At 34.5% G+C, this 12,755-nt stretch overlaps 1 protein-coding gene across 4 annotated transcripts in view; it reads left to right on the forward strand.

Moving 5' to 3' along the window:
- LOC137249759 (KH domain-containing, RNA-binding, signal transduction-associated protein 3-like) overlaps positions 1 to 12,755 on the forward strand; it is a 57,821-nt gene that overhangs the window by 11,189 nt on the left and 33,877 nt on the right. The window lies entirely within an intron of this gene.

Consider the following 12,755-nt stretch of genomic DNA (forward strand, 5'->3'; position numbering starts at 1 on the left):
CATGGAAGATCAAGTGATTATTAATAAAGGAAATATGAAATCCATGTGGAAATGTTTGAAAGATGCTGTGGAACTTGCAGATAATAAAGAGCATATTAAAAAAATAGTATTTAACGGTGAATGTCTAGAAAATAGCAACGATATAGCTAATGTCTTGAATTGTTACTTTGTTCAGAGCATAATTCAAAGCAATGATAGTATTGAAACAATTGAATTTGTTGATGAAAGTGAAACAACCAACTCGGTAGCAACATTTGAGCTCACCAGTATCGAGTTAGAAGATATAATGAACATAACTAAATCATTTAAAAACAAATATGGCGGTAAAAACCTATTGTCAGAGGGTGTTATCAAGGACTCTATGGTGTACATTGCACACTTATATAAGGACATTATAAACGAATCGTTTGATAGTGGCATTGTTCCCAGCTGCTGGAAGATATCCACAATAATACCAGTAGCAAAAGTAAAAAATACAACGAAACCTGACGAGCTGCGTCCGATTAATACCCTACCTATTGATGAAAAAATTATGGAAACAGTGGTGAAAAAGCAACTAGTAGCATACCTAGACGATCATAATATAATCATACCAGAGCAATCAGGCTTCAGGAAAGGCCACTCCTGCGAAACAGCATTGAATGTGGTAATTGCAGAGTGGAAAGAGGTTGTTGCTGATAAAAAGGTAGTATTATCTTGCTTCTTAGACTTAAAGAGGGCGTTTGAAACGATCGGTCGAAATGAATTTCTGAAGTTAATGGATAAAATTGGGATCAAGGGAAAAGCTTTGGAATGGTTTCGTAGTTACCTGAGTAACAGAAAGCAGAGGACGGTAATTGGAGACGCAGTTTCATTGGTTGTTGATGTTAACATTGGGCTGCCACAAGGCTCAGTACTTGCTCCGATATTGTTTATAATTTACATCAACGATATAAAAACTTGCTTGAGAAATTGTAAACTAAGTCTTTTTGCGGATGATGCATTAGTTAGCATTAGTGACAAAAATGTAGATTGCGCTGTCATGAAAATACAAGAAGACTTAAATAATTTATTCAAGTGGCTACTGCATAGCCAGCTAAAACTTAAGCTAAAACTTAATATTGATAACACTAAGTATATGATATTTAACAAGAACCATAATAACTTAAACCAATCTAGTCTGAAAATAAAAACCAATGCAATTGATAGAGTAGATCAAATGAAGTACCTAGGTGTAATAATTGATGAGAAACTAAGTTTCACAGAACACAAGAATCATTTAGAGAAGAAAATTGCACAGAAAATAGGATTTATATATCGAACATGTAAGCATATTAGCCAACATCACAAAATATTAGTATATAGATCAATTGTAGAACTACCTTTTATCTACTGTCCATCAATACTACTAGTAACAAATGATACGTTAATTAATAAGCTGCAAATACAGCAAAACAAAGCAATGCGCTTGATACTAAAATACTCTTATAGAACATCAAAAAGTATTATGCTTCCTATGTTAAATTGGCTTAGTATTAAACAATTAATCTGTTATTACTCTTTGTTACCAAATTATCTGAGTGATAGGATACAGTACAATCATGAGATCCATAACTATGGAACTAGGAGTAGCAGAAATTTAAGACTGCCCAAAGTAAGAACCGAGTTCGCAAAAAAGACCTTAGAATACGTAGGCTATAAAATGTATAATGAACTACCAGCAGAGATAAAAGACTGTGAAAACGTTGTTAAGTTTAAAGAAAAACTATTTCTATAGTGTAAAAATTTAAATATTTAATACTAGATAAACAATAAATTTACTAATTTCTTTTTAATGAAATAGTTTTAAGCAACAATTATGAATTTTGTAAATTGTACTATACAATGAATTAGGCTTTTTTGGCCGTAATAAATAAAATAATAATAATAATAATTGTGTAGGTCAGTGAAACGAACACTTAGTCCCTACCTCCCTTTTCACCGTTTGCCAGAATATATACGTTTGCGACATTCGCCCAATGCAGCTCCTGCCATGGACGGTGCCACTTTCCTAGATGTTCTCGTCTCCGCGACGACAACCCCCCGACGGGTTTCATTGCGCCATGTTGCCAGGCCGCATGCCCAAATTCGAACAGGAAAAAGTGAAAATTCATTACGCAATTATGGTGTGAAACTGTTCAACAGACTACCAGAGTATGTTAAAACATCTCACAACATTATCACTTTTAAACGTGAAGTGATTCTGTTGTTACTTCAAAGATACGATTTCAGTATCGACCACAATTCATGATACAATGCATTTAATTAATTTAATTAATTGTGCTAAAAAATCCTTTCCTTCTCTTTTGTCTTTTAATCAAACACTAGCAGACCTGGAAGACGTTGTTCTGCCCTAAATTTGGTCTATCTGCATACATTTTAATAAGCTTTTTCCGTCTAACTCTGCCCTCGCCCCTCTACACTTTTTCCTAATCTTTGTATTCACTCCTCCCTCCGTATTTTTCGCTTCATCTATTTCCATATTCGTTTCATTATATCTCTTTCTCAGTCTCCTTTTCTCTTTTCTCTTCTCTCAAGTTTTTCTCATTCTTCTTCATATCTTATTGCCAGTCCCAGATGGTGGTATGTATTTTGTTCCAGTCCCATTCTGATTCTCAGTCCCAGTCCCACTCCGAGTCTCAGTTTCAGTCCCAGTCCTAGTCCTAATCACAGTCCCAGTCCGTCTCTGGTCTACTTCCCGGAAAAAGGCATCCTAAATACTAATATAGGCAAATTTATATACCAAATTTCAGGCAAATCGAATAGGACGTATGTAAATAGGTATGTGGGTATTATTAATTCATGTCTTTATTTCGGCTTCGCATGCATATTTATCAGTTTTGCCAGGTTGATGCGACTAAATCGAATATCACAATGAAAATTACTTTAAAGCTCTCAGCAACAGCTTCAATTTGATACCCATAATGTAAAAACACATTCTAGGTGTATCCGGGTCCACGTTTTGGCCCACATCTCGAGACCCTAGTCACCAATAGGTATGAAAACTACCCTGTACTAAAGCACTCATCAACAGCTTTCATTTGATATCCATATTGTATAAACACATTCTAGGGGTGCCCGGGTCCACGTTTTGGCCTATATCTCGAGACCCTAGTCACCCAGGGATATGAAAATTACCCTCTACTAAAGCACTCATCAACAGCTTTCATTTGATATCCATAATACACACACATTCTAGGGATATCCGGGTCCATGTTTTGGCCTATATCTCGACACCCTAGTCACGCAGCGGTGTAAAACTTACTCTGTACTAAATCACACATCATCAGCTTCAATTTGATATCCATAATTTAAAAGCACATCCTAGTGTTACCCTGATCCACGTTTTGGCCTATATCTCGAGACCCTAGTCACCCAGGGATATGAAAATTACCCTCTACTAAAGCACTTCTCAACAGATTTCATTTGATATCCCTAATACACACACATTCTAGGGGTATCCGGGTCCACGGTTTGGCCTATATCTTGAGACCCTAGTCACCCAGAGGTATGAAAATTGCCCTCTACTAAAGCACTCATCAACAGCTTTCATTTGATATCCATATTACACATACATTCTAGGGATTTCCGGGTCCACGTTTTGGCCTATATCTCGGGACCCTAGTCACCCAGCTGTAAAAATTACTCTGTACTAAAGCACACAGCAACAGCTTCAATTTGATACCCATATCGGGGTCCACGTTTTGTCCTATATCTCGAGACCCAGCCACCCAGCGGCATAAAACTTACTCTGTACTAAAGCACATATCAACAGCTTCAATTTGATATCCATATTGTAAAAACACATCCTAGTGTTACCCTGATCCACGTTTTGGCCTATATCTCGCGACCCTAGTCACCAATAGGTATGAAAACTACCCTGTAGTAAAGCACTCATCAACAGATTTCATTTGATATCCATATTGTATAAACATTGTCTCGGGGTATCCGGGTCCACGTTTTGGCCTATATCTCGCGACCCAAGTCACCCAGCGGTATAAAAAAATATCTGTAGTAAAGCACACATCAACAGTTTCAATTTGATACCCATAATGTAAAAACACACCCTAGTGTTACCCTGATCCACGTTTTTGCCTATATCTCGAGACCCTAGTTACCAATAGGTATGAGAACTATCCTGTACTAAAGCACTCATCAACAGCTTTCATTTGATATCCATATTGTATAAACACATTGTAGAGGTGCACGGGTCCACGTTTTGGCCTATATCTCGAGACCCTAGTCATCAATAGGTATGAAAACTACCCTGTACTAAATCATCAACAGCTTTCATTTGATATCCATATTGTATAAACACATTCATTCCGGGTCCACGTTTTGGCCTATATCTCGAGACCCTAGTCACCAATAGGTATGAAAACTACCATGTACTAAAGCACTCATCAACAGCTTTTATTTGATGTCCATATTGTATAAACACATTCTAGGGGTGCCCGGGTCCATGTTTTGGCCTATATCTCGAGACCCTAGTCACCAATAGGTATGAAAACTACCCTGTACTAAAGCACTCATCAACAGCTTTCATTTGATATCCATATTGTATAAACACATTCTAGGGGTGCACGGGTCTATAACCGCACTGCGTTACCCAGCCTTTACGCACTAAACGCACCCCTGAGTGCAAATGGCATCGTTGTCAGCTGTTGCTGAACAGCAATGCCAATTGCACTCAGCAGGGCCAATTGCATTCAGCAATGTGCAAAATGGCAACTCAGCGTGGGTACATTTTCACAGTTTAGATGGAACCGGCAACTTATACGCACGCGAATGAATTGGAAAGTCTAAGATAACAGTAGAAATTAAAATCTAAGTTAAAAGTAGAAACTAAAAACAGTGCACAACAAATAACTAAAACGTGTAAAAGAAAAAAGTTTAAAAAAACCATTAAACTTAAAAATTAAACAAATATTTAACTGAAGGAATAACAAAAAAAAGACAGAGTAAGTTCGATAACAGTTGCGTGTGTGTGCACAGAACAATATTTCATAGTGTCCACGATGGACACCTTTCATGGCGACCGTGGGCCGAAGGCCTGCAAATGCGGCGAGTGGCCAGTCAAGCCTCTCAACAGGCGTGGGAGCACTAATTAAAGTGGAAAAAAAACCTATTATTTACAAAATACAGCGAACATTCAAAATTTCTAAAGCATGGTGGAATCACCAGTTAAAAAAACATTTAAAAACTTAAACTATGCAAAAATTTATATGAAAAACTACACTTATATCAAAAATATATATGTGGAAAATACAAAAACTACATAAATTAAAACTATATGGAAAGATTTTTTTATTATAAGTTTTGGTGGACAACGGCACTAGCCACGCCATAACGGAACCATTATACGGTATATATTTGGTCAAAAACGGTACTAGCCACGCCACTCCCATAGCGGGACCATAAGAAGAAGAAATCCAGCAACAAAAGTTACGCCATCACCAACCGCATCAGCAGAACACCAACCGCAGCGGCAGAACTGAAGGCGCAGCAGCAGAACAGCTAGCGGTACAGTAGGCGGCAGATGGTATGACGCACAGTGTGCGAAATAATTCTCATTGTCATATACATTCATACTTATATACACATTTCAGTCGATATTCATACCTATTACATTCTTTTTCAATTTTCATACTTATATACATATTTTTATTACATTATACCTATTACAAATCTATTTTGAATTGTATTCACAATTGGAAAATATAAAAACAAAAAACAAAAACTATAAAATCTACAAAAAAAAAAAATATACAAAATTTAAAAAACCCATCTACAAAAAATTATAAAATTTAAAAACCACTACCAAAAAAATTACAAAATATTTAAAAATCTCTACAAAAAAAGTACAAAGTCAAAAAATTACAAAAAAATACAAGCATTTAAAACAGCTACAAAACTTACAAAGTTTGAAACGAGGCAGTGTTGGTGGTTTATGGCAGTGGCTAGTGAAAAAAGTAGTAGTTGGAAAAACGATAAAGAATACATATTACGTATAATACAAAAACTATTTAAAAAACGGAAATAATAAGAAACTTTTGAAGTAATAATAAAAGAAACTAATAGGAAGCAGAAATAATACATAAATTAGAAACAATTACATTTAAAACAACAACAACGATACACGCTTTGAAAAACTGTACCAAAAAACTTGGTGAGAAAAAACAAAAAACGGCAGTAGCCACACCGCCACAATAATATGCTAACATTATATCACATTGCAATTATACAAAATCACGCTTCCTACTACATATGCCAAGTATAACGGCGTAAATACCATTACAAAACCACAAAAATGCCATCCAACGGCTTATAGAATAGCAGCAGCAGAACCCAGCAGCAGTGACAGAAATCGGGCAGCAGCCGAAGCTGAGCAGCGTTAACAGCAGCAGCAGAAAAAAAGCGGAATCAATCGGTATAATATGTATGTATGTATAATTTGGAGTTGCAACTTTGAGAAAAAAAACAGTTTAAACCTTTTATGAAATATATACATATAATGAATTTTTTTAAAACTTATATAACTAAAATATTACCTTTTCGACTTTTCATATGAATTACATACCAAAATTTACGAATTTTCTCTCTCTTTATAAATAAATTATAACAAATAAATTAAAAAATTTTTGCCGAATACGAATATTATATCACAATATATATTGCTAAATAGGTGGAATATTTGAGGAGCTTCAAATCAATCGCATAAGTGTTTTTCCGGAATTTTAACGTACACTTATTACTCATGTGACTATCTATTTTGTTTCTAATTGTGAGAATTGCAAGACTAGCCTACCTAAGACGGTCAGTAACATTTGTAGTTTCACAAAATTTCTTGATAGCACTTATCGCGTTTTGCTATGGAGGTCCTCATTTATAAATCAGAGTTGAAAAAAAATTTATATTTTTGAGCAATCGTACATACTTACAAATATGAGTTTTTTTTTTTTTGAAATACGGTGCGTCCGTAAACAAACATACATAAATTTTTTTTGCACAAGGTGGTGGTTCCGTAAATAACCAAGAGATTTTTTTGCGTAAACGGTGGTTCCGTGCAAAACCAATGAACATTTTTTTTTAATCTGGTGCGTCCGAGGACATTCATATTACAAGTGTGAAAAGATGCGGTGCGCCCGTATCTATAAAAATAAAACCATACAATTTTAATAAAAACGGTGCGTCCGTTATCACCAGCCAAGTCCTTTTTACCAAAATAAAATTTTTCCTTTGAAATCAAATTAAATTACTTCAATATACATTCAATTCATCATTAAATATTCAGTCTTTCATTAAATTGCCGGATAATTCTTTCAATTTCACATCGACATTCAATTAAATTTTCGTAAGCAATTCCTATAAATTCGACTTTAATCGGTTTAAATATTTCTTCTTTGCTTTCTACTACATATGTTTCTTAGAAACAGGAAAGTAGTTCCCAGAATTTCAGAGCAAGACTCAGATTCCGAAAATTCAGATTCCAATTCCAAAAATTTTAATTCCGAAAGTTCCGATTCCAAAAATCTTGATTTTAAAAGCCCAGTTTCCGAAGGCTCAACCACATATTCGCCCAGTACAATCAAAAACCTTGTTAGACTTTCTTTGTCCGGAGAATTTCACGTATTTGAGGAATTGCCCGAAACACATATTTCAAATCCTACTAATACCGATACAAATATGGCAACTCCTGAGGAAAAAAGATCGTTTATCAACATGTGTGCTGGTATTATGCGTGAAAATTATAGCGGTGAGCCCCTGGGTCTTGAATCTTTCATTAATAAAATTGAGTTAATCAAAGAATTTGTCGACGAAAATTTAACTGGCACTTGTATTTCATATATTAAATCCAAACTCGATGGTAATGCTCGAGAAGCGACACCAACTCAAATACTTTCAGTTAATGATATAAAAATAGCACTACGTAACCGTATAAAACCCGACAACTCCAAAGTCGTGGCCGGAAAAATTGCAGCTTTACAAGTTAATAATAATAATTACACCGATTTTGCAAAACGCGTCGAGGAATTGACTGATTCTTTAGAGCGTTCACTAATTATCGAAGGGATTACTCAGGCCAAAGCCCATGAAATGACCATCGAGCAAACAGTTAACGTTTGCCGATTGAACGTAAAAACAAGTTTAGTCAAATTAATCCTCGCTTCAACCAATTTTTCTGATTCCAAGGACGTAGTAGCTAAACTGATTGTAGAGCAAACAAATGAAATAAAAGAACGCCAATTTTTAGCATTTAGGGCGCGGAACAATAACAATTTAAGAAAATTGCAAAGTAATAACCGAGGTCGAAATTTCCAAAATAAAAGTCGTAACTTTAACAATTATAGACAAAATAGACCATCTTTTAACAATGGCAACAACTTCAATCGCGGCACGATTTCCGTTCCAGCGGCGGAAATCGGCATCAGTCTAATAATAATAATAATAGCAGCAATAGTCGTACTAGCAATAATAACGGTTCTAACATCCAATAATAGAGGTAGAAATCCGGACAGGGAAACCCCTAAGGAGCGAACACTGAGGGAGGACGAAACAAATTACTAACTGATTCAGCTCACAGTTTTTCTTCTAAAAACGTTTATTGTCTTAACTTAAATTATTCCGATTTTATACAAATAAATATTACTGGCTTTAACAAATTTTGTACATTTCTAGTCGATACACAAGCCGACATTTCGTTAATTAAAATTTCTTCTCTCAATAAAAATTTGTCAATTAATAACAATGATACAATTAATATTACTGGGGTAACTACAGATACAGTTTCTACATTAGGTACTTTTACAACTAACTTACACTTTTAAAATTTTTATATCAAACATACGTTGCACCTGGTAACAATGATTTCAACATTCCATCAGATGGAACACTTGGTAAGGATTTCTTAAAATCAAATAAATGCGATATCAGCTATGCAACAAATTGCATTTCCTTCTGAATAGGCAATGAAAAGATCGCACTTCCCATCCGTCACGGAATGGAAAGCGATACATTTGTCATACCACCTCGTTGCAAAGTTTATAGAATTTTCGCGAAGAAATAAATAAACAGGTTAATAAATTATTGGAAAACGATCTGATCGAAAATAGTTGTTCGAATTATAACAGTCCCTTGATTTTGGTACCGAAAAAAGACCTAAATGGCCAAAAATCATATAGAATGTGCCTTGACTTTAGGGCTGTAAATAAAAAGTTAATTGCCGATAAATTTCCTTTTGCACGTGTTGACGATATTTTGGATAACCTTGGCCGTGCGAAATTCTTTTCTACTTTAGATCTTTTTTCGGGTTTTCACCAAATTCCACTTCACAAAGATTCAAGAGACATAACATCTTTTAGTACTGACCGCGGAGCTTTTCGATGGAAGGTCGTACCATTTGGTTTAAACGTGGCTCCAAATTCATTTTCAAGAATGATGTCAATTGCATTTTCTGGTATTTCACCCAACCAAGCCTTTATGTATGTAGGCGATATAATAGTAATTGGATGTAGCGAAGCACATCATCTCAGTAATCTAAAAAAGTTTTCGAGACCTGTAGGAAGTTCAACTTGCGACTTAATCAAAAAAAATGTAATTTCCTTAGACCTGAAGTAACTTTCTTATGGCATAAATGCTCAGCAAATGGGTTGCTACCAGACGATTCAAAAATTGAAGCAATTAAAAGGTATCCTAAGCCACGCGATAAAGATGCTGTCCGAAGATTGTGGCATTTGCAAATTATTATAGGAGATTTATTCCAAATTTCGCTTCTTTAGCAGCTCCATTGAATCGTTTGAGTAGAAAAAATTTTGAATTTAATTGGGATTCGTCATGTGAGTTAGCTTTCGAAAAACTAAGAAAAAGTCTGAGTTCTCCAAAACTATTACAATATCCAGATTTCACCAAAAAAATTTTAATTACGGTAGATGCTTCAAAGTTGGGGTGTGGTGCGATACTGAGTCAAAATCATAATGGTAACGACTTGCCAGGAAAATCTAACGTAGGTGCAGACGCATTATCGTGAATTTCAATTCAAGAACTTAAAAATTACAATAATCAAATTTTAGCAGTACACACGAGGTATATGACGAAACGTCACGAACACCTACAACAATCGGCTGAGGAAATTAACGAAGAAAATGTCAAATTACAGGTATTCGACAAATTTTCATATAATTTTTCCAAGAAAATCCATAGGATAAAAAGCCAAATATGTCATGACAACGATAATGATAAAATTAATTTAAAAATATATGCGCATTTAAAACATAAAAAACTCGAGTTACTTAATATTGTGTGTACTAACAAAATAATGCAATTAGATGAATTACTTTTGAAGCTTGAAGAAGAAGCTGGTAAACACAATATTAAGCAAGCAGAATGGCAAAAAGATGATCAGTTGTTTAAATATTTTTCTATTTCAAATTTTAAAAGTACAGGGAATTCAACTTTAAAAAATTTACAAATACTATTAATAGAGCCTGTCGAAACAGTTACGGACAACGACAAAAAACTTAAACTACTGGAAATTTACCACAATGACGATATCAGGTGGTCACTGCGGAAATAAAAAGCTTTACGCAAAAATACATACAAAAAAAGTGCCTTTTGAATAAAGTCAAGCCAAAAACCAAAGAAAATTTGGTGCTTACACCAACACCCTGCAAACCTTTCGATGTCGTAGTTATAGATACAATAGGACCTTTGCCTGAGTCGAATAATGGAAATAGGTTCGCGGTTACCATTATGTGTGACTTAAGCAAATACCTAGTTACAATAGCAATCCCTGATAAGACAGCAAAAACAATTGCAACATCCATTTTTGAAAGCTTCATCCTCATTTATGGCATAATGAAGTCAATTAAAACCGATTTAGGAACCGAATATAAAAATGAAATTTTCTCTGAATTAACTAAAATCCTAAAAATCGAACATAATTTTTCTACAGCTTACCATCATGAAACCCTAGGTACAATTGAAAGAAATCATGAGGTGTTTAATGAATATTTACGAGCTTTTCTAAACGATAACTTCCCCGAATGGGACGTGTATTTGAAATATTTTACATTTTTGCATAATACAACTCCTAGTACTGTTTTTGATAATGGATTTACTCCATACGAATTAGTATTCGGTAGAAATGTTACCTTACCAAATGAAGTTCAAAAGGAACAAATCGATCCAATTTACAATGTTGAAAATTATGCAAAAGAAGTAAAATATAGACTACAAAAAACACATAAAATAGCGAAAGATTTAATTAACAAAAAAATTAAAAGTAAGGATATATATGATAAGAGGGCGCGTCCGTTAGCTATTAATATAAACGATAAAGTAGTAATACAAAAAGAACCTAGAAATAAATACGAAAGTATTTGCCAAGGACCATATATAGTCACAAAAATTGATGGAGTTAATGTCACGGTTTTAGATTAAATGAATAAAAAGGAAAAAACCGTTCACAAAAACCGAATCAATAAGGTAAACTAACACTTTTTTTAATACAAATTTACAATCTAACTTGTAACTAATTTAAAATTTTCATTACTCTGTTATTGAAGCATGAAATCTCAAATTAAAATTTATATTAATATACGAAAACAAAAATTTCAATTGGCATGTAAATAAAACCAAATATTAATATGCACGCATTATTTGTAATAAATATATATAGTACATTAATTTAATGCAATAGAAATTAGAAAACAACTTACACATAAGTAATTGAATTCATATTATAATATTAACAAAATTTCAGATGTAAAAAGAACAAAATTGTTCTGATTGAACGAATGAAAAAAAAAAGGGGAGGAACACCCTAATATCATACATTCATTCAACCAAAACAATTTACGTCATAGGAACAAGAAGAATATGACAGATCTGATCAAGTTGTCAGATTCTTCTTTTTTTCTAAGGAAGGGTGGTATAGCGGCACTGCGTTACCCAGCCTTTACGCACTAAACACACCCCTGAGTGCAAATGGCATCGCTGTCAGCTGTTGCTGAACAGCAATGCCAATTGCACTCAGCAGGGCCAATTGCATTGTGCAAAATGGCAACTCAGCGTGGGTACATTTTCACAGTTTAGATGGAACCGGCAACTTATACACACGCGAATGAATTGGAAAGTCTAAGTTAACAGTTGAAATTAAAATCTAAGTTAAAAGTAGAAACTAAAAACTAAGTGCACAGCTAAGAACTAAAACGTTTAAAAGAACAAAGTTTAAATAAAACCATTAAACTTAAAAATTAAACAAACATTTGTTTAACTGAAGGAATAACAAAAAAAAAAGACAGAGTAAGTTCGATAACAGTTGCGTGTGTGTGTAGCAGTGTGTGCACAGAACAATATTTCATAGTGTCCACGATGGACACCTTTCAGGTCCACGTTTTGGCCTATATCTCGAGACCCTAGTCACCAATAGATATGAAAACTACCCTGTACTAAAGCACTCATCAACACCTTTCATTTGATGTCCATATTGTATAAACACATTCTAGGGGTGTCCGGGTCCACGTTTTGACCTATATCTCGAGACCCTAGTCACCAATAGGTATGAAAACTACCGTGTACTAAAGCACTCATCAACAGCTTTCATTTGATATCCATATTGTGTATACACATTCTAGGGGTGCACGGGTCCACGTTTTGGCCTATATCTCGAGACCCTAGTCATCAATAGGTATGGAAACTACCCTGTACTAAAGCACTCATCAACAGCTTGCATTTGA

This window comes from Eurosta solidaginis, chromosome 4 (assembly GCF_040869045.1).
Source record: "Eurosta solidaginis isolate ZX-2024a chromosome 4, ASM4086904v1, whole genome shotgun sequence".
Classification (NCBI taxonomy): domain Eukaryota; kingdom Metazoa; phylum Arthropoda; class Insecta; order Diptera; family Tephritidae; genus Eurosta; species Eurosta solidaginis.